General features: G+C 35.7%; 1 pseudogene; it reads right to left on the bottom strand.

Annotated features, from left to right (window-relative positions):
• Positions 1-259: 259 nt before the first annotated feature.
• Positions 260-21,681, bottom strand: LOC107785497 (protein ENHANCED DISEASE RESISTANCE 2-like; annotated as a pseudogene).
• Positions 21,682-24,787: the final 3,106 nt, after the last annotated feature.

Below are 24,787 nucleotides of genomic sequence, written 5' to 3' on the forward strand. Positions count from 1 at the left end.
ACATTATATTTTACCAAGATCTTATAAGTGGAGTTAGGTTGCATTATGGGGTGAGACAAATTATTTTGAGAAAATGACATTGTACAACCTCTCTCAAAATAATAGCCGAAAATATATATTTTTTGTATATATACATTTCTGTATGTTAGATACAAAAAATATACAAATTTTATACACTTTTGCAGTTACTTGATGTAAATAGTTTCAGCTGCGGGCTAAAAATTATCTTTGCCCAATTATTCTTGATGTTTAATACTTCACATAAAGGCGTGACAATCACTATTTGTCTTGAAAAGTATAGGGATTTTGAGCATTCACATGATTCATCTTAGTTACAACTTTTGTTTCAAGAATCAGGTTTTCTCAGTACAACATGCGATTTTGCGTTGTTCTTGGTATATCATTTTTGACAACTGCGCCTCAGTCCCAAATGAGTTGGGATATCATTTTAGTACACAAATTAATAATAATGACTCCACTATATTCGATTTCAAGGGGATTAATGACCCTCACTAACGAAAGAATCTCAGCTCTCCAATGGCACAGCAGAATCGACCTTCACCCGATTTAATCTAACAGTTCCAAGAATGTATTCAGGGAGTTCAGCCTCTTCTTTTGCCTGCAAATGTATGTATAACATGGTCATGTGCAAGTGACATGAATTGTTAGAGAATAACAAATGCAACTGTACTATTTACGGATATAAAACCAGGATGTCGAGAACTTGTTCATTATTAACATGAAATGTGTCCTGCACAGGCATTCACTTAACATAGCAGCTTCAGAATATTTCACTTTTCTTTTTACCGTTTGTTCTATTATTTGGCTTGATAGTGAATGATTGAGTTGATTCACGACCCATTTCTAGTATTATTAGGTAATATACGATTATCGTGTTTTAGGTTTGGAAGTATTTTAAACTTCAATGGTGGAGAGGGTAGAGGCGTACTCAGGATTTGAAGGTCGCGGGTGCACTTTTTGATTCAACCAAAATTTACCTATATATAGGGTGCCCGCTATTAATATATCACTATTTTCTAAAGATATATACATGTATACATGAGATTTTTACCGAACTATACGGGTGCCGGTGTCCCCTCTACCTATTGCATTGGTATGCCTCTGGGAGAGGGAAACAACAAAATCACTATGTCCTGTGCATTGTTAAGAGACACAGAGAGAGAGAGACGGAGGGAGGGAGGGAGCATTAATCAAGCTACACATAAGTGCCAGAAACAACATGCGAAATGGTATATCATTTCATAAAGTTGTCATTCTAAACTTTCTTTTTTGGTTTCCCACCCAGTTTTTAGTGCCCCTCTGTAGTCCGACTAATCCGGATACGCGCCGGAAAATCTGATTTTGGGGGACAAAGCGCCTCCTACCAAAGGCGACTCCATTATAGGACTCGAAGTCCAGTGGCGAAGCCAAGAATTTTCCCAAGGGTGTTCAAACTTGAAAGAAGTGAAAAATTCTCCAACAAAGGGTGTTCAATATATGTTATATACCTCTAAAACCTAATATTTAACCTATATACACAATGTCAATTGACCACCCTTAGGATAGTGTAGTTTCCCCCTGGCTCGAACCCGAGACCCTTGGTTAATGATGGAGGGGTACTTACCTTTGGTGGTTCATTCTGAACTACTTGAAGATTAGACGGTTTTACTCCTATCGAGCCAAGTTCCTTCTTTGGTAAGAACTGATCAGATGGAACATAATCTCAAGGAGAAGAATGACATACCTCTATTAAAATAGCAAGATCAACGACAAGGCTTGTCACATATCCCAGTACAAGACCAATGACACCTCTTGCCACAGATGATGAACCGATGTCCACATCAATCTGCATGCGTGAAGTTCCATTTGAGGATTAAATCAGTGAAGGAAGCATATGTATTGAAGAAAGCCACTTGAGCTCACTAATTCAGCAAAGCCATGCAAGCAAAAAAAGCCCGGGCGCAGGAGAAATATTTTCTTCCTTTATCTATAATATTTATCTCAAAGAAACTTTTTTTTTAAGTTATATCTAAGTCAAGAAAATGAACTTGGAACCTAACCTCCAGAAAGTTATCTTGTCTAAGGTATTTGCAAGTTACTGCCTTTCCCAATAGGCAAGCTTTAGTTCCCACGGCACGTTTAACCATCCAGTACCCCTGTGATCAGAAGCAATTAGCAATAGAGTGTAAGGAAAGAAGTCTGCTACTGACAAAGAAACTGATACCTCAATGATGCTTGGAATCAGTTTGAATCTTGAATCACGAAAAGAGTCAGTTCCATCAATGAATTTACCCAACAATGAATTCTTATTTACAGGTCTGTCAGCAGCATAATAAAGAACCAGGCTGTAATTTGGTTTAGCCGGAACCTGAAAACCAAGCGAGAACACAATTAGTGACATTTCTTACAATTAACTTTTATTCAACAAGATTACATTTTTTCTGGTTAACGACCCAAATTCTGTCCTTTCCTTTTAAAACTGCTTTTGTAATTTTCAAGTTATTTGTGAAACAGCTGAAATGAGAGAAGTCATATGAAACACTTAATGAAACAGAATCTTAAGAATAAATTTAGAAAGTGCTTGGTATACCGTGGTCTATTAAACATTAACAAGGGAAAAGCCAAAAAGACGTACCATGAGGTTAATTATGAGGACAAATGGAAGTTTTTTCCCTGCTTCAGACTGAAGTTAAGAAAACACTGTGAGCAACGGATATGCTTAGCAGCTAAATAGAATCATGAAATAAGATCGATAAGAGAAATATGCTCAGTGCAAAAGTTAGCCATCAATGCCCTAACATTTCTCAGTTAAGAACATTGTTTACTGGTTGAATTCAATGAAGCTCTTTAAACACTACATCGATCAGTGCAAAAACAAGCCATCAATACCGGAACATTGCTCAGTTAAGAACATTGTTTTACTGGTTGAATTCAAGGAAGCTCTTTAAATCCTACCACGATCACCTTATAAAGAGGAATGAAGTACACCAGCAAGTTACAGTGTTTACTCTACGATGCTCAAGAGACAAACTGATATATATTAATATGACTATAATGTGAAATAGCAGATAGAGATCTTTGTTGTCCCCCTTTTTTTTAGTTTCCCACTGCTTTTGCATCCTCTAAGAACTTGCAACTATTTTGAATACTTCATATAGGGGCTGACACTAACTTGATGAACGGAAACGTCTAACTTTACCTCTTAAATTTTTTGTAAAAGACATAAAAGTGGATGGTTTAAAAAATATCATGACACAAATATGGAATAAAGGTAGCCAAAAGTTTGACATTGATCATAATATTAGGGAGAAATTTGGAAGGAGAAACACGCACGGAAGGATAGAGAACACCTCTGGTAACTCAAAGATAATAAAAAAGGACAGCCCGGTGCACGAAGCATAGCGCGTTTAGGGGAAGGGCCGCACCCAAAGAGGGTGTGATGTAAGCAGTCTATCCTGATGCAAGCACCAATGGTTGATTCCATGGCTCGAACCCGTGACCTATAGGTCACACAGAGACAACTTTACCGTTGCTCCAAGGCCCCCCTTCGTAACTCAAAGGTAATATGGGCAGCAAAGAAGCCACCATGACTAGTCAAAAGCTAAAATGAACTATATACAAAGGCAAAGGATGAACTATCTGGCCTTATTCTTTTCATGTATTTTCCATTTCTTTTCCTTTCAAGTTAATATGTAAAACTTTACAAAGTTTTCCATCATACAACAAAGTTTGCAGTGACTTCAAAGAGATAAAAGGTGACTTCAAGTAAGTTTACAGGCAGTATTTGCCTCAAAAAGTCAGGTATCTGAGCGTAAACTGTAGGAGATAATTAGCAACATGTCCTTTGTGCCAGTAAAAAATATAGAGAACTTCTAGTACATTTTGTCTTTATCTTTATATTGTATATTGCTAGTCTGAGATGAATTTTTATGGAGAAACACGGTCAGTGAGGAATCATATAGCTGACCCCAACTTGTTTAGGACTGAGGCGTAGTCGTTGTAGCATATCCTTCCAGCAATATTTAGACAAATTCAAATAAATAAAAATTTCAGTGTCTGGTACATTAATTTGAAGCATATTATCTTTTATTACTTTATTAATTTGACTAAAAAATTGAATTTATCTAGAGGATAAGCAAAATGCAGTCAGGTAATAAGTGATTCTTCTATACCTGAACAAGACACTTAGAATGCAGAGCAACCTTTGTGATGCACTCATCCACCTTGAACCAGTCAACTGCGATAAGCTTGAGCAGGGGATCTCCACCAGTGACCTTGGAAAAATTGCAATTACGATGATTCAATCGAGCTTAATTTTTTATAGAACCATCATTATATGGAAACAATGGAAATTATTTGCGCCAAATAAATGTTAGCACCAGTGATCAATTATGCAAGTAAACTACCATGACTTAAACTATGAGGTAAGCAAGGAGTTTAAAAGATGGCTCTGCTTTGGTTATGAACAACAAATAGAAAACCAATTGTTCAAAGGTGCAATGCTTTATGAGCCAATAATACCCTTGGCCTTTTCATTTTTCTTTTATCTTCAACACTGCTAAGTACGTGACTCTTGTGATTAATTAGAGAGCTGGAAAAAAATTCTGAAACTTGTACATCTCCAGCATTAGACAACTACAAGTGAAAACTTAGTCCAAATATTCGAATAAATAATATTTCAAGAATGAAAAGCTACCTTTGTACTGTCTTTCAAGTATGTCTTCCCTCTGATCATGAACCCAGAACCACTTGGCGAAGACCAGCAATCAGAGTCGCTCTCACTCTTACCCAGCCGCATGGTACCGTGAAACTGACTTGGATCAAGAGTTAATGGAGGTACATCAGGATTTAGTTCCTTACTAATGTCTGGTGCTGCATGCGACATTGAACATAATGTTTTAATAAAGTTGTTTAAGAGACTTTAAAGCAACGAAAGATAAACAGCAGTATCATCTAAAGACCACTCACTCTCGGCTCCAGCAAAAATGGTACATAGTGAAGAGAGTGATTTATGCAGCGTGTTTGAATTTTTTGCACACTTCTAGACTAAACATTCGGATCTAGGCTAAAAAACCAATGCTTCTGTTTTTCTTTTTTTGGATAGGTAAAGGTAATTTTATTGATATCCAGAAATAAGTGTATGGTGTTACAGTAAGAGAATAGCTACAGCAATCACATATTGTGTAATACAACAACTATGCCTCAATCACATATTGCGTACTGAGCTCAAAAAATTTATTGCCATCTAAATGATTTAAATCAGTCACTACAGCCATGTTGCAGCAAGAAGATAGAAGAGAGATACATCTAAACTTTACAATAATCACGGATTCCATTTCAAAATTATCTTCCATTTCTCTCCTTCCAGATGAACCACCATAATGTCGTAGGGATTGTGTTCCAAACCAAGGTTCAAGCCTATACTAAACCTTTCCTGTACCGGCAGAGCAGAGGACTTCATGAGTTAAAAAAAGACCCAAGACACTGAACATTACATTCCAAAGTTGGGAGGTGAAACTGCAGCAGAAGAACAGATGGTTGACATCTTCACTTCCTTTTTCACAGAGAGCACACCTGTCGCAAATGTTAAAGCCACTTTTATGGAGATTCTTTTAAGTTAAAAACATCTTTCGTGTTTAATTTTAATTGGTCCTTGAAAATAAGGACTAAAGTTCTTCAGAAGTAGCATCTCAAGTTACTCATTCATGATCTGCTCCGTATTTAGAGTAATTGATCATGAAGATGAAGGACTACATAGATGCTTCCACATACGATACACCAAAGCAAGAAATGTAGGGGTGGAGAAAAAATAAGAAGAAAGAAAGAAGAAACTAATCAGGATGAGAAGAACGAAATTTAATACCTGATGTCCTCTTTAAAGCCAAGCGTGCTATGGCCCATGAAACATTTTTTAGCTTGACTTTTTTGTCCTGTCAAAGAGGTAAATAAAGGGTTCAAAGGCAAGGTAATTGAAGCAGGCAGTCTCCGGAAATAATCCACTGCTTTTGATCGATTGAGGAACACGAGAAATGACAAACCTTCTTACTGCTTACTTGGTCATCACTATCTTCATCAGATGATGAGGACTCGTCACCTATTGCATCGTAGAATTCATCTGACCCCACTGTATCCTCAAGCTCATTGCTTGATATAGAAACATTAGATGTTTTTGAATGAACAACTACTGTGGATGATTCAAATGTAAGTGCTGGATTTGCTCCAATATATTCCTTCAGACCTACACAAATAATTAAAATAAGACGTTGGATGATAATGGTGACATTAGTAGAGGAATATCTTCCAGGAAATATACGAAGATGATGAATGCAGGCTAAGGTGTAAAATTGAAGGAAACACAAAATAAGTGTTTAGTGCATGCAGGAAGTAGAGATTGAATAAACGGCCCCTCGCATCCTTTGAGATAGTTGCAAGCAAATCAGAATACTGTGTTAAAAGGAACAAGAGGCAGAAGGGACTTTTGGTTCATTACTACTGTCAAACTACAATGGAAATGTAAAGCATTTACGTTCTACTTCGAACCCGTATTCACATATCCCACCTTTGTATATGTATCTCTCTTTTAATCTTTCTTTTATTAAAAAATTAAGGGCAGACCAGAGGTAGAGAGAGTGATTTAACTAGTTGAGGCTTTCAGGCAAATGATACACAAGGAAGGAAAAACATAGACAGCTCTCAGATATAGGAAATGAGATTCTATACATTGATTAGAAAAAAAGCTTCTTAATCGGATGTGGAAGGTAAAAGGAGAATTAATTTTCCATTGCCTAAGAAAGGAAAACTGGGGAATAAGACGGAGAGAACAGAAAGGAATATGAAGAGGTAGAGTTCAGAAGACGATATAAACTTCAATTACATAATAAGAGCAAAATCACAAACAACTCAATCTTCGTTCAACACGAAAGCAGATATAGGGAACAGAAGAAAACAAGGAAACAAGGCATCATCAATGCCAAGAAGAATATGCTCTATGAATCACCTAAGACACCAGATAAAGGTTATGCTCCCTCCCTCCTCCCTCATTTTCTGTTGGATAGGTAGCGCGGACGATTATTCCTAACACAACTCATGAGCTTCCAGAAAACATAGGTAACAAATCAACCAACCTGCCACTTGACTCAACATTCCAAAAGGAAGTGTCCTCTCAAATTTAGAAAACTCATTATTCTTCCACTTAAACCAGTGCTTAGAATGTATCTCCAGAATCAGTGTCACAAGGCATCTTGCAGGATTTAATGTGGAGGAAGTACTTATATTGCTGATCTCCCAAGAAGAAGCTACAATTTAACATAGTTTAGTCAGGAACAATCAGCAATAATTAAGAATGCGTAGTATCTTAACGTAAATTTAATCTAGAATGCTAACATCAAACTAATAAAATTTTCATGATATCAGCAATGTCTTGAGACACCAATAAATAGTCACATTTTCTCGCAGATCCACCGTTGAGGAAAATTTACAGTATTATATAGTAAAGCAGTGGAAGTAAAACCTCACTACACCACAAATATTTTTGATAGGTTAGATAGCATAAATTAGTCAAGAGACATGAATTTCCAGACCACAAACATCTGCTGAGCTGCATTGAGTTGGGATTGACTGGATGTTAAAGACAAACACCGAGATTATAGACATTTCCAGATACACAAGCCAGATCTTTAGATACCAAATCTTTTTTTGATTAATCTTCCAGTACTATATCTTTAATGACATGGAGTTTCTTACCGTTAATTTTTATACGTCGATATCCACTTTTTGGAGGCCGCTTCTTGTATTCAGTTGGAAAATGCAAAATCGCTGCACCAAATGTAGAAAAATATCAGTCAATGAAAGCATAATAGAAACAAATAGGCTGAACAGCATATGATATGGCTGGAATTACGAAAACATAACAGCATATGATATGGCTGGAATTACGAAAACATAAGTTCTATTCTACTAACAGTTATTACAACGCTCTATTTCTTTAGAAATAATATGGCATGAAGAAAACAAAGAGAAAGAACCTCAAAGACAAATACGCTATCCCGTGGCAGTGGAACATCCTGCCGGACTACTCATCACATCAAACATACATGTGATTGCAAGTATCCCTCAGAAGCTCTTTGACTATAATTTCAATAAAATTTGCATAAGGACACAATATGCAAGTTTTTGTTGATGTGTCAGCAAATTTAAGCGAATGCACCGATTCAGGCACAAGGAAAAAATGAGCTTATTAGTAAAGCTAGCTCAAAGCAAGAAACCGGATTTGGAGGATAAACTCTTTCCACCTATTCAAGAAAAAAGAGAACTAGCAAATAAACAAAGAAACTAGAGTCACAAGCTGATGAGTTCTCCCAAATTATTAAAATTAGGTATTTAAGACTGTTAGCGGAAACGTAAAAGAAAGAACACAAGATTTAACGTGATTCGGATCAAAATAATCCTACGTCCACCAGAGAACAGTTGCCTTTTTAATATTAACAAAGGAAGGGGAGATTTCCCAATTACACTTAAGAGAATTTCTCTCTTATTTCTCTACTCACTACAATGTATTGTATTATTTTTGGGATGGTTTCTACAAATGAAGGAGTACATCTATTTATAGAGGTAAAGACCTCCTCTTGATGTCATGGGTAACATCAAAGGAGGAAGCTTCCTCCTAGCATCCACACCAACTCTTTCCACCAACTCTTCCAATTGGCATGCCATTGTTGGCTAAACATAAACCAACACTTTCAATCTCCACCTTGGTTTGCGTTTCGAGTGTGCGTGTGAACAACTCTGGCCAAAACTTCTAAGCTTACTGGGTAACCCCGTTGTAAGAAACAAGAAGAATCAAACCATTGTTGAACATACCACCTCCACCTAACAACTGTTCTCTTTGGAGTTGCATCAGTTGATGCACACCCCCGCCAAGTCCTTGCAGTGTGCAAACTTAGCGAGCGGGACTATCTTGGTCAACATGTCTGCAGCATTATCGTCTGTGATAACCTTCACGACCTTGATAGTTCCCTCTTCAACAACATCTCGAATAAAATGAAATCTGACATCAATGTGTTTAGTGCGCTCATGAAATCTCTGATTTTTCATTAGATGAATAGCACTCTGACTATCACATCTAAGAGTTGATTCCGGCTGAACCAAACTCAATTCCACTACTAAACCTTTCAACCAGATAGCTTCCTTCACCGCCTCCATTGCTGCCATGTATTCTGCTTCTGTCGTAGACAAAGCGACAATCGACTGCAGAGTCGACTTCCAACTAACGGCACTGCCAACGAGGGTAAAGATGCATCCAGTTGTGGACCTTCTTCTGTCAAGATCTCCTGCATAGTCAGAATCTACATAAGCGAGAATTGAAATACCTCCACCACTTTTTCGAAAGGTCAGACCAACACCAGAAGCTCCTTTGAGATATCTCAATATCCACTTGACAGCTTCCCAATGCCTCTTTCCTGAGCTGGACATGTATCTACTTACCACACTTACAGATTGAGCAATATCTGGACGTGTGCATACCATAGCATACATAATGCTACCAACTGTACTGGCATAAGGAATCTTTGACATATGCTCCACCTCATCCTCGGACGGAGGCATTTGTAACTCTGAAAGTTTAACATGAGGAGCTAATGGTATACTTACAGGCTTGCACGTATACATATTGAATCTCTCGAGAACCCTTTCAATATACCTCTTCTGAGAAAGATGTACGACATCGTCTTCTCTTGAAATCTCCATACCAAGGATTTTCTTTGCAGCTCCTAAATCCTTCATGTCAAATTCCTTACTCAACAGTTTCTTCAAAGCATTTATCTCTGTAATGTTGTTAGCAGCAATAAGCATATCATCAACATACAACAGTAAATAAATCATTGAGTTACCAGACATCTTCTTGTGATATACATAGCTATCAAATGCACTCCTTGAGAATTCATGTGTAGTCATGAATGCATCAAACCTCTTGTACCACTGTGTAGGGGATTGCTTCAAACCATACAAAGACTTCTTTAGTTGGCATACGTGATCTTCTTTTCCCTCAGCTAGGAAACCTTCAGGCTGATCCATATAGATTGTCTCTTCTGGATCACCGTGTAAGAAAGCAGTTTTGACATCAAGCTATTGAAGCTCCAAGTCAAATTGGGCAACCAATGCTAGTAGCACGCGAATTGAGCTATGCTTCACGACTGGAGAGAAAATCTCATTGTAGTCAATTCCCTCCTTCTGACTGAAACCTTTTGCAACCAATCTCGCCTTGAACCTAGCATCTTCCACTTCAGGAATTCCCTCTTTCTTTCGGTAGACCCACTTGCATCCAACTATCCCCTTCCCCTTTTGTCTTTTCACTAAGAACCCATATCTGATTCTTGTGAAGAGACTCCATCTCTTCAGTCATGGCTAACCGCCATTGTACAGCATCCTTGCAAGAAGTTGCTTCAATATACGAGGAGGGCTCTAGATCCTTAATCTCTTCTTGTGCAGCTACGAACGCATATGCAATCAAGTTTGCTTGATCTATAAGGCGTTCCGGTTCTCGTATCTGCCTCTTCTCCCTCCCCTTCGCCATTGTGTATGGTTCATTGACAGCAAGTTCTTCAAGGTCTACATCTTCTGACTCATCTTTAACCTGAGTTTCTTGATCCTTTTCCTTGGCAAGCTCCACCGAAAGCTTCACCTGCTCGTCGTTCTTATTTCCTAAAAACTCCACGGGAACTTTACAGGGATCAAGTATAGAGGATTCATCGAACACCAAAGTTTGTACCCTTTTACTCCATCCACATACCCTACGAATATGGGCTTCTTAGCCCTTGGTTCAAGCTTTCCTTCATTAACGTGATAATAAGCTAGACACCCAGATACTCGTAAGTATGAATAGTTAGAGGGTTCACCTGACCATACCTCATTTGGAGTCTTAAAGTCAATTGCCGATACTGGAGATCGATTGACAATATAAGCAGCAGTGTGAACTACTTCAGCCCAAAATACTTTGGACATTTTGGCTTGTAGGAGCATACAACGAGCCTTTTCAAGAAAAAATTTGTTCATTCTCTTGGCAACTCCATTATGCTGTGAGGTATGCCTGACAATCCTATGTCTTGAGATCCCATGAACCCTACAGAATTCATTAAACTCTTCATTGCAAAACTCAAAGCCATTGTCTGTGCGAAGATACTTGATTTCCGCTCCATTTGATTTTCAACCAAAATTTTCCACTCTTTAAATGCTTCAAAAGCATCACTTTTTGCCTTCAAAAAATGCACCCAAACCTTTCGTGAAAAATCATCAATAAAAGTGAGAAGATACCTCTTTCTGCCCTTCGATGGAAGTTTAGAGGGACCCCATAAATCTGAATGGATGTAGTCTAGCACTCCTCTTGTCTTGTGTTTGTCAGTGCTGAAGCTGACCTTCTACTGCTTCCCTAGAACGCAGTGCTCACAGAAGTCAAGTGTGCTAATCTTCTCACCTTCCAAAAGGTTACAATTGCTCAACATCTCCAGTCCACGTGCGCTCATATGACCCAGTCTCATGTGTCATAGTCTTGCCTTGTCATCATTAGATAACTGCACTGTAGATGCATTTGCAGAGCCAACAATGGTGCTTCCGGCCAATGTGTAAAGGCCGTTCTCCAGCTTGCCTTTCAGCATGACTAAAGAACCTTTAGTCACCTTTATAGTTCCTGTTTCGCTCATGTACCTGTAGCCTTGTTCATCCAGAGTACTCAGGAGATCAAATTCTTCTTCATATCAGGAACATGACGGACTTGTGTAATAGTCCTCACGACTCCATCATGGCAGCGAACCCGAACTGAGCCAATGCCAACTATTGCACAAGTTGCATTATTGTCCATTACTATGGTTCCTCCACTTTTCTCATAGCTGCTAAATCAGTCTTTCGAAACGTCATATGCAGAGTACAGAGTCTAACACCCATTTGTTTCCATAACTACTATTATTATTACACGATGTTGTTAGTACATAATTATTATCAAAATCATGTACCTGTTCAATTGTAGATGCACTCGCCTTTTCCTTGGACTTTGACATTGGGCAATCTCGTTCAAAGTGCCCCTTCTTGCCACAACCCCAACACTCTGTATTCTTCTTGTTCACACGAGACTTTGATCTGTGCTTTGATTTGCTCTTTCCCTGTTGGCTAGTCCGGCCTCTCACAAAGAGTCCACTTGCCTGGTCATCTCTATCTCCTTCAATGTATCTCCACACATCACTAGAGTTAAGTGTCTGCCGCACTTGCTCAAGCTTGATAGGCTCCTTGCTATACATCATTGAATTCTCAATATCACGATATCCTGAAGTCAATGAAAATAGCAAAGCACATACAAGCATCTCCTCCTCCCCTTTTAATTCCTGCAATCTGTAAGTCCATGACAAGTTTATTAAACGCATCTAAATGATCTTGTAACGAAGTACCTGACCCCATCTTAAATGTGTGAAGACGCCGTTGTAACAACATTCTTGTTGTCACTGATCGGTCTTGGTATAGCCCTTCTAGCTTTTCCCATAACTGTTTGGCCGTCTCTTCGGTACCCGTACTCACTTCACAAAGCACGTTAGGTGCAAGGGATAGTTGGATTGCACTCAATGCATCCCCTTCAATCTTCTCCTTGTCGGGAGCTGATATATCCTTAGGATACTTTCTGTCAATAGCATGGATTAAACCTTCCCTCCGCAGTAACGCCATCATCTGGATCTTCTAGATATTGAAGTTGTTGCGTCCACTGAATCTACCAATTTCAAACTTTATGGAACTCATCTTTGCTTGTTCTTCCTCCTTAGATCGTTAAAGAATCCTGCAGCTCTGATACCAATTGTTAGCGGAAACGTAAAAGAAAGAACACAAGATTTAACGTGGTTCGGATCAAAATAATCCTACGTCCACAAGAGAACAGTTGCCTTTTTAATATTAACAAAGGAAGGGGAGATTTCTCAATTACACTTAAGAGAATTTCTCTCTTAACTCTCTACTCACTACAATGTAATTATTTTTGGGATGGTTTCTACAAATGAAGGAGTGCATCTATTTATAGAGGTAAAGACCTCCCCTTGATGTCATTGGTGACATCAAACTACCTCCTCTTGATGTCATGGGTGACATCAAAGGAGGAAGCTTCTTCCTAGCATCCACACCAACTCTTTCCACCAACTCTTCCAATTGGCATGTCATTGTTGACTAAACATAAACCAACACTTTCAAAGACGACAAAAGGTTTTGAGCTCGAAGATGTGAGCCACATGTTGTCTTTCTACTGAAATAAAGGTTCAGCCAAGGTAAGCTCATACTTCAAAGTTCATCAACGAATTTTGTATATAAAAAGAACAAACGGCACAGTTAAAACTAAGAAGCAGTTCTAACAGGCAACAATAAAAGTAGCTCTGGCACATAATACAGAAGAGCTCGGTAGAGAGAAAGCTCAGGATCCTCACTATATGTTCCATCTTGACCATGAAACCACCTCCTAGAAAAGAAAAAATCTCTCTTGGATTGCCACCTGCAAAAGAGCATCTGTGATGCATTAAAAGAAGAAGAAGAAGACTCAAGGAGACCATATTGCAAAGACCTCCAAACATAAAGAGAAGAATCATCCACATCAAAAGGGTAGAAAAAATGATAACATTACACTGCACACCAATCAGGAAAGCAAGTTATACAAAAAATAATACATTGACCATAGTATCAAAGCAGATTCATAACCAATAGTGTTTCTTCTATTACTTCAAGTCGTTTGTGTTCTCCTTAATCTTAGCTTATAATAGTATCACCGAGCTTTTGAATTCAACTGCTCATAGATGCTGGTATTTCTTCTATTCTGTTTCTACATTGCTTACGTATCCAAATGCTATCTTCTGCTTCTCAACCTCTTTTTCCATTTCTTCTTTCTCATACATAAAAGTGTTATAATGCTTCAACAAGCATCTACTGACCGCAGTTCTCTTTGGATACCATATTCCCTTCTTATTTTCTGGTGAATGCTTTGAATATTACCAGCCTAAATCTCTAAACACCTCAATCTTGGATACAGCCCCAACTTGGTGTTTACTATAATAAACTTAAGGCAAGTGGATATAGGAGGCACATTCAATCTTCAACTCCTCTCGTGGAATCTTTTATCTACTTGTTCTTCCAATTCATTTACTTCTTTCTCTTTTCTCTTCTTTTTCTGTCACTTACATTCTTTAACTTTAAGCTTACATTTACAAATTCCAATAGCCAAAGCATAATCGCACAGCATCCCATCTGATTCATTGACTCAACTAGCTTTTACTAGTCCTACACCAAAGACGCAATTAGCAGCAGAAGGAGCTTCTTAGAAGCAGCCATATCCAATACGTATAGAGGGCAAATACTAGTCAACCACTACATCCAACATGATGCCTCTTATAGCTCTTCAATCAGATTTTATATGGTGTTTCACAGTTTCTCAAAATTTATACCACTGTGCAGCACCATTAAGAAGCAGAATGCGAATGATTGCAACTTACCAGGAAAGTTTTCTGAGATCAAGTGTCCCATAAACAACATCACAGTGACCATCCAAAGATTCTACCAACTCCAGGTCCCCTGTTAATGTATCCCACCTGCAAGATGACTATTAGGCAGGATTGTCGTTTATAATTCCACAACTTTCAAGCATTCAGAGAAACATACTCGTATCTGCGACGTCAATCAAGACCCAAAAGCACGTCAAAGACAGTATCTGCACTAGCTTCGACAACAGCAACGGCCTTGACAAGAACTCCTTTACCAGTCTACAAGAAAGGAGAAAAGAATGCCAGGTAAGTTATTGATTGTACGAATAAAATCCAGGATAATATGAAAGACCTTGACAATGAGCATGTCAGACAAGTTTTTGACTATAAAAATAAAACCCAGACAATGTGGAATCCTTGAAAATTTGCCTTGGCAATTTTTCACATAAAAAGATATGAAGAGAAAGATGACAAAAGAAAAGGACAGAAACTTATATCTACTTTCCATTTCATTGATATTAAATCATTAGCTACCTTATCAAAGAAGAATATTAGATCATTAGCTTCTGGAAATTCATCTTAGTCTCCTTTTACGACTTGTAACCATAATTTTGTTGTAGAGTAGAAGCAATTTGCTTATGCTACAGTAAGTAGCCAATCAAAATGATTTCTGCCCTTCCTCAAACTTGATAATCAGCAAGATGTCATATTAATCAGAAATCAACTCACTGACGAAGGAATTAGAAAACAAAAGTTATAAGAGCATATACTACTTGATCAGTTTGTTCGATCCTGAAGGTCGTCCCTAAATTAAGATAATTTAATGCAGATATATATTTTTCATAGTTTACTTATCAATATATATATAGTTTAATAAACAAAAAAGATCACATACATCAGTACAGCAACTAAAGAGTAACCTTAAAGATTTATCATATGTCTTAATATGTACCAATAAGCAGCAGTCTAGACATTCCAATACAGTATAAACTTGCAATCACGAAAGTAAATCCAGTGACATGGCAGATACCTTTTTGTTTGCCATATCTTCAAATATCCGAATACCTACACTACAAAGAAGGTGGGAAACAACATTAGAAAACGAATTACAACATTTGAAGAACGCAATATTTTAGAAGCATAGAAGGTAATTTATAAAAAAGTATCTTCTAACTCTAAAATTCAAGTAAAGATCTACCTGAAAAAGATCATTTTAAAATCCTAAAGCAAAATTTTTATTTCCCTTTTTGTACTACTAATCAAGAATAAGATATCCGAAAGCACATACTGCACCAGGAAGATAGCTAATATCTTCCTTTAGCATGATCACCTGAAAGTTAGCCAATTTCCTCTCCAAGCTTTGTTTATGTATTTAAGCTCCATTTATTTTGTTTTTCTTTTTTTAAATTCTAATCCAATAGCTTATTTTAAATATTATTTCTTATTGAAGAAGATGAAAAACCATACCATCAAGAGCACGAACGCATTTCCACTCATGTGCTTCAATTACATCTGCACCATCTGCTTCAAAGTACACATCTGATTCACCATTGGCACCTAAGCTTGAGGCTTGGCGCAAAAGGTTCTCGGGACCTATGCATTAGAGAACATTTTAGAAAATTTATTTTTATTTCGAAAATGTTCAGATTCGCACATTAAGGACACTGTGGGTTGATTATATTGGGGATAGCATCATCAACATTTGTTACAACAGTCAAAGAACAAGGTTTTATAAAGCAAAAAAATAAAAGATGAAAATTATGAGAGAACGCTTAATTTGGACCGAAAAAAAAGTCATCTACAATTGAAAGCAGCACATGCACCCATAGATAGAGCAACTATTGAAAGAGAGTACCACCAACAGTTCCCTCGCTCCTCACCTTGTCCTATTCTTTTCAGCTTCTTCAAGCCATGTGCATACCGCCGTACCCTAGGTCGATGTCCGTCAAGGTTAATCCTTCAAGAGAGAAAATTAATTTACATGAGATACAGCAACTATATAAAGAGATAGCATGGAAAAGAATAAAGCATATAAGAAGCAACATCACAATGGGCTCAAGCAACAAGTCAAAGAGTTGAGAAAAACTGTAATACAGATATACACATTATTCAAATCATAAATTAGTCAGGCTTCTATTAATCACTCTCCGGATTATTGCCTCTTTTACCTTAAGGAAGAAAATAGAAGGGGGGGGGGGGGTGTAAGAGGATTCCAAATATAAATGAAATCATCTATTCACTGAGATAAGCCCAATTAAATTCAGAAGAAGCATCTTTTTCATCAGGACAGTCCCAGCATACTCGCTCTCTAACTTCAGTTTATCTCTTGCACTCTGACCTCTTGAAAGCTCATAATCTGCCTGCGATGAAATAGTCCAGTATGAGAAACAACAGTTAAATCAAAGTAACATTTGACAAATTCTTTCATGAACATCATGTTATGATAGTTTGGGATCAAACAATTATATTAAGAAAACCCTGCTTTCGGGAGAAAACTAACGGCTAGAAGAAGCATCCATTTAGAGTCGTCTTTCCTAATGCACTCTTAAGCAGGAAACAAACGACTACTTTTTCTCATTCTGTTTTTGTACTTTATTATCACATCTTTCCTTTAATATCAGAAACCACAAATTCAGAATTTTGCATATGTATATGACCTAATTTGACTAGCACAAGAGTAGAAGAAGAAAATTTGGTCAAAGAGGAAAAAAGAAATGTCCAGTCCCTCTTATATGTTGTCTGCACTTTCTCTTTATTTGCTACACTACAACTCAAGTGATATGCATTTGCAAGGGGAATGGCACATGAAAGTTAACAAAGATGTTAAACTCAGCTAGTTCCGTCTAAGATTAGACCAAATCGTCAAGTCTAACAAGTTCAAGGTCAAATCAGCCAAATTGGATCAAAGTGCAAGCCTTCTCTTGCATAAAACATAACATTACAATTATACACAGAAAAGTTTAGAACTGTGGAGAGTATTAGTCTTAAGGAAAAATGGACTAGCACATTTTACATGCAATAAGTAGAATATGAAAACCATGTAAATAGTATTCACGATTAAAGGAAAAAGAAAATCAAGTCAAAAACTCCCATCATGCAATACCTGTTGTTTTGCTTGATCAAAGGCTTCCATCCATTTTCGGACCTCACCGGGCGAAGCACAAGCAATCTTACAGCAATAAATTTCAATCAAGTATTAGCCTCCTCAATATAAAATAGCCCATGAAACTCACTAACTCCATCAATGAAGAAATTAATAATTGAGAGAGAATAGCATAGAAGAGTTCACGGAAACATTTTGGACTTAAAGACGAGATGGATTCATACACCTAGAGAGATTGCTTAACAAAAGAGAGATAAGCAGCACCGGCTTTATTAATAATATAATGCATAAAGAATGTCCCACTTACTTCTCCCTTTTTTGACTCGTCCAGCCGATTCTGAAACCTCAACACATAGAGATCCTAGAAAAGGACAAAAGAAAAAAGAAAATATCATTAGATATCCGCAAAGAAAATTTATCTGGAATTACATGATGTACCATTTAAAAAAAGAGCCAAAATTATGCTGAAAGGGTCAGAGGATCAATATTAATGATTCTGAGCCTCACCCCATGGTTAACTCTTCGACGGCCTAACTCCTCCACCATAAGCGTGTGATTTATAACACCCCTCCTTATTGGTTTCTGCAAAAAAGGATGTAATACCATAAGTCACAGCATTCGATCTTTGTGCAATAAATACATCGGTCACTAAGATACTCCTTTTTGGTCACCAGACCCCACTTGTTGGAATTCACTAGGTTTGTTTTTGTTGGTGGTGGTGGTGGTGGTGTTGTGATCAAGCACGAAAATAGTTGTGTTCCATGAAGCAATTGTTCGATACACGTTTGACAATGAATGCGAGGAAATGGGCTATGCATGCGAACTATAGAAGCATTGCCACTAAAGATGGCCAGCAAGTTCTAGGCATACAAAGAAACAGATAGATGACAAATTTGAAAAAAATTAAAGAATATTGCCAAGGTTTACCTAATCGGATATCTCTCAGGCAACGTAAAGTTGTTCCCTTGCAAAAAGTAGCTATATTCACAAAGAATATGTGGTTTTCCCACTGGTTAGGTGTTTCCTAGAAAGAGCTACAAGCACACTGTGACCAATGGAAAACCACATATTCTTTATCAGCAATAACATAATCCAGATACCAGTTCCTCCTCATGTTTTACAAAGTGTTTCTGACCTCACCATATAGAGCTCTCAAAAAAAGCTTTAGTCTCGGCTAAGACAGAATGTGAAAGCATACTAATTTTCCTTATGTTCCCACTCAACGAAACTGTGTTGCAAGGATTCTTACTTTTATTCACTCTTTAAGTTCTAATTTTTTGCCTCTACACCAATCTATCAGTTAGAATTTACATGAAAATGGGCACGCCACTATGTTACACAAATTATTTCAGGAAAGGGAGCAAGTTTAATAATAGAGTTCACACAGAACAATTGACAAGAAGTTGCTCTGTGGGAGGACTCATCCACAAAAAATATGTTGAATATTAAGAGAACTGCAAAACAGACAAAAAATTACATTGCATGAAACCTAACCCAAACTATGATAATGAGGATAAAGAGTAGCTTTAGTGAAGCAACAACAATCTACTCATTATTCTTTCACCTTCAGCTACATTTATGTAGCAGTGTGCCCACATCAACAGTATGATTTACCAAAGAGTAACATTAATGTATTGCACCTCAAGAAGTGCTCTAAATGGCACCTCTTCAGATAATGCTCATAGATTGCCTTTTCAATCATTCCCAATAAATAGTAATCTCTTTACAAACTTCATAAAATAACACCATTTCTTGTGCAAATCTACTTAAGTGTGCAACCAATTACCTAATTTGACCAAACAAACTCTTTTTCTTCTTTATTTTAACCTTGATCTGTTCTCTCACAGAAAAAATTTAACCTTGATCTGGGCATAATACTTGTTTTTCAAGTTACGTTCACGCTACAAGATATTTGCAGTGCAAGGGCATGGTGAAACCATTTGGTTCAGTCAATCAACTCCTTGAATCTATCAGATTCCCTTTTAACCCAAAATTGGCTCAATCAAAATATGAATAAATCCAGTCAGACAATATATGATGAAGACATACTACCACCAATATTATTTGCAACTACAACAACTATATCTCAATCCTTAGCTAGTTGGGGTTTGCTATATGTACCATCACTATCCATGCCGCTCCATTAGACCTATCTCAATCGAATATAGCAAAAACTAACATATTTAAAATTTAGGATGCTCTATCACTAGAAGTTCTCTAAACGTTTTACAAGCATATGAATCGATAAACAAGACTAAAAGACTCCTAGTGAACGTAGGACCTAAAGCAAACATATTAACATGACTAAACCTTAACCCCACCCATTGGTATTGCCTATATGATCTTTTTCTTCCTTTACGCCCTATTTTTCACTAACTCGGCATGAATTCCAAGCGATTGTAGGTCTTTCGAGATAACTCTATTTTATGTGATTCTATGTCTACCTCGTCTTCTTTCAGCACCTTCAATCGCCATGGTTCCATACCAACGAGCCGTACATGTGAAGGTCGACATAGGACATGACTAATCCATGTCAAGTGGCCTTCTCTTATTTTATCCTTTATGTATGCTACTTGCATCTTTTGTGGAGTGCAATCATTTCGGATGAATATGCATTAAAAAAATTTCTTTTTGAGGAACTATAGCCAAAACTAAGATACCAAAAGCATCAACACCGACTTCACCTCAATTCAGCTCTCTGCTTACTCGAGAAGGTACAATTTGATCATTTGTGCTTCTTAACATAAAGATGACAATTTCGATCATCCACATAACTCTTTGTTTAATTAAAACCAATTCTAAGCAATTATCTAGTAGTTAGTAAGTGCCACATACACTAAAATTTCTACAACCATTTCAAGCAAACCCAACTCAAAAGAAACACTTAAAGACTCCAGCTAATCCAAGAGGATCTCACTCACGACTCAAAAACTTCCCATTTTAGCCATCATCAATCATCATTTAAGCCATATCACATTCTTCCAATTTCAATCCACCTAACATGATACAAACTACAAATTACTCTTTGTTTCCCATTTAATGTGACACTCTTTCCTTTTTAGTATATCCCAAAAAGAATGACACTTTTCTACGTATAGAAACAAGTTAACTTTAAAGTTTAAACTTAAAAGTTCTCATTTTACCTTTAATAAGATAATTTATAGCCGCACAAACAGGGGCGGATTTAGGGGGGCGCAAGGGTTTTAATCTCTATATATTAAGTTTTGAACACCCTTAACACAATCCAAAAGTGTAGTTTAGTGGTCAAGGGGTTCAAAATCTACATAAGGTCATGGGTTCAATTCCCACTAGCTAAAAAAAAAAAATTTTGAACCCCCTTCGTGTAGATCCTGCCTCCGCCACTGCACACAAAATGTACATACGGTATGTTTTAGACCACAAGTTTCAAAAACTTTCTTTCTTAAAGGCCATTCCCAGTCAAAGTCCATCACATAAAACGAGATGCAGGGAGTACTATCCACCTAGTGCTAAGAGCCGCAGCTCGTGATCGGGTTAGACGCACATCACGGATTCAAACCTGCTGCAGACAAAAATCTGACACATAAGCGGAGAAGGATAGAAGGCCAAGCCCATTATCCAACCGAGTTTTGAATCGCGCGCCACTGGCCCTTGGAAATTTCTCAATTATCAAGAAACTTAAGTTCCAGGAACAAGAAACTAATTAAGCAACAAACATCATAACATTTGATACTTACAGTGCCAGGATTTTCATGGGGGTCTCTCTTGTACATTTCCATGTACTTGCCACGTATGTACAAGAACCTAAGGTGACAATATTCATGCCCAATTGAATTAACACCCAAATGATAAACCCACCCAAATATTCAAAACTATCATTATTTCCACCTTTTTCATCAGCTCCGCTCTCAGAACCACCACTCTCCGATGATTCACTCTTCACCTTGGGAAAAATTTGTGAAGCCATTTTTCAAGAATTATGTATAACAACACAAAAGGAGAAAAAAAATCGATCTTGAAATCACTAAATCAATGAAACAGGGAAAAAGAAAGTAGTGGGATTCTTCGCTTTGAGAATCAGAATGTAGAAATAGGATTTGTGGGGGACGGAGTATTTGTATTGATTGATTGTATGGTAATGGAATTGACGTGAATGGAACAAAAAAGGAAGTCAAAGGTAAGTGAAAATGGTTTGAGTTGTAAAGACCAAATTAGGAAAAGTACTCCCTTTTTCAATAAACTAGTATTAGTACACTAATTATGTCAAATATTTAAGTTATTTAGATTGTATATAAATAATTTTAAAATTTAAACTTTTTCAGTAAATATAGATAATAATTGGATATTAACTACATAGAAAAAATTAACCATTTCTTCTATTTTATTTTTTTTGATATCATTCTTGTTGGTGTCATTGGATCCTAAAAATAGTAACTCATATTTATGGCAAAACAATTAAACGTTGAGACAATGAATGACTACTTGGATAACACTTAACTCTTTTACTACTACTTGAATTCTTATTTGGTGTGTTGATATCATTTAAAAAATATTTCTTTCTTAAAATTTCAGTTTCTAAAACATTATTTTTCAATAATAATTATTTGTATAATAATGTAATTGAAAATATTATTCTTAATTCAAAACTCATTTTAGTTGGCTATCTAAAAATATAAAATATTCTTTAGTTAGTGAATTTTTTTACTCCATTTTGATATTTGACATTAATCATATTAAATATCTGAGTTATTTGAATTATATGTAAATAACCTTAACATTTAAACCTTCTAAATAATTATAGATAATCATCAGATATTAATTAAGAAATACTACATGAAAAAAGACTAACATTTTCTCACGTAATAATAATTTATTTTTGCACTATTCTCGTAGGTATCATTGGAACCAAAAAATAGCCACAAAGTGAAATAATAACTCATATTTATGGCAAAACACAAAGGTAGACACGATATAAACGATTCTTTGATTACGACGTGACTCTTATACTACGATTTGAACTCTTATTTGGTATGATTTTATCTTTCAAAAAATATTTTTATTTTGAAATTTCAATTTCTAAAACTTTATATGTATTATAATAATAATTATCTTTATAATGATGCAAGTGAAGATATTATCGTTAATTTAAAATTTACTTTACAGCTTGTTTGGATGGTTGTTACACATTGTTTTATAATGTATCGTATCGTACTATATCGTATTGTACTGTATCGTTTGATAAAAATAATGTTTGGATATATTGTATCGTTTGCCATCGTTTCATGATATCAAGCACCAGCAATATGAAGAATAAACTTGTAATATTATAACAAAAAATTATGATACAAGGTAAAATTACTATATAAAAAAGGGTAAATGATAAAATAAAATTATTTAATAATAATAAGGGGTGAGATCGAGAGAAAACGACAAGGTAACGACGCAACCACACCAAATCAGTCGTTACATAAAGTGGCACATTTCGTCGTTATGTAACGACCGATTTAACGATACGATACAATCAAATTTAAGTAACAATCAAAACAAACACCGTATTTAAAGTAACAATATGATACAATACAATGGGTAACAACCATCCAAACAAGTTGTTAATCAGCTATCTAAAAATTTAAATGATTCTTTGGCCGGATTTATTTTAGTATGACTCCACTTTAAGTTTATCGATATCTCTAGCCTCGGAATTTGAATTTTTAATACCCTATATATACAAAAAATTTGTTCTTTGAATCAGTAAATGTTAAATTAGTTGATTATTATTATTATAAAACATTACATATATTGTCTTAAAATTGTCACGTAGTTTATTTTTTGACACCATACTTGACTTAACCTCAATGAAAACTACTCAAATTGCATTCTAATTCAAATGAGAATATCATATTAGTTTGTTAGTAATAGTGATTTTGTTAAAAACGACACATAATGTAAATTAAAAAAATATTCTAAGATATCTTATAATCTATGTGTTTGAGTTGGAAAAAAATATTTGAAATCGATGAGATTAACTTTAAAATTTTTTATACTCAACAAAGATGAAACATAAGAAGACATTTGTTGTTCATCTTTTATTTCTCTTTTTAGATCTTTCTAACATTTTGTTTCAATATTTATTTTCTTTTATCTTATTTTTTATGTCATTATTTCTTTTGTAACAAAAAAATTAATTTATTTCACTATAAAAGGATGTATTTTAATAAAAAAATGTCTACATATGAACTTTAATTATATTTTAGTCTTTGGTTGAAATTATTTCATATTTTTCTTTTGGCTTTATCTAATCAACCTAAATAGGTGGTCACCCGATCACTTAAATTAAAAAAATTGAATGATGTGTAGTTTATATATAATCCATATATAATATGTGTATAATCATGTGTTATCGACATATCATCTATTTATATTAACTATAAAAAGTAAACAATAAATATGGACGGCTATTATGTAAATATTCTATAAAATTTCGATTTTTGAGCTTATCCATGATATAACTTATATTATAATAATTTTAAAACTCTCTACTACTGTTAAAAGATATCTTATCTTTTATTATCTTTGAATTAAAAAAAGTAAAGAGTTTTTTCGATTAATTTATTTACATTTTTAAAAAAAATATTTCACGTCATACCAATTTTTTCTTTATATATACTCTTTGTTACACTTAAAAGTCACTATAGAAACTATCAATTAGAAATCAATTTCTCTCTTGTTGAGTTTGAAAAAAAAAACTTGCACATAATCTAATGATTCAAAACTAATATTCTTCAACGAAAAAATATTATACCCTTGCAATATTTGCCTGACTACAGCTAAATGAAGGGGTTTCAGCTTATACCCTTCAATTCCTTGAATGTGCTAAATTAAAATTAATGATAGCAATTGTATAGGCAAAGTTTTGTTATTTGTTTGATATCTATTTATGCAAATTGAATCTTCAAACAAATTCTTCAAGAAGAAAAAAGAAATAACTTTTTTTTAATATTGACTGATTTTGTGATTTGTTTTCTCCAGCATGTATGTTTACTTTATTATATATGTAAGTAAACTTTTATTTGGTTTTGTAAACTCTTTTTTGTTATTTAGATAAACATAGATGTGTACCCTATATATTACATTTATTTTAAAAGAATTTGTTTTATTCAAATCTAGCTACAATGTTTCAAAGAACAATACTTATAAGATTTTAAATATGAAAAAG

This window comes from Nicotiana tabacum, chromosome 9 (genome assembly GCF_000715075.1).
Source record: "Nicotiana tabacum cultivar K326 chromosome 9, ASM71507v2, whole genome shotgun sequence".
Classification (NCBI taxonomy): domain Eukaryota; kingdom Viridiplantae; phylum Streptophyta; class Magnoliopsida; order Solanales; family Solanaceae; genus Nicotiana; species Nicotiana tabacum.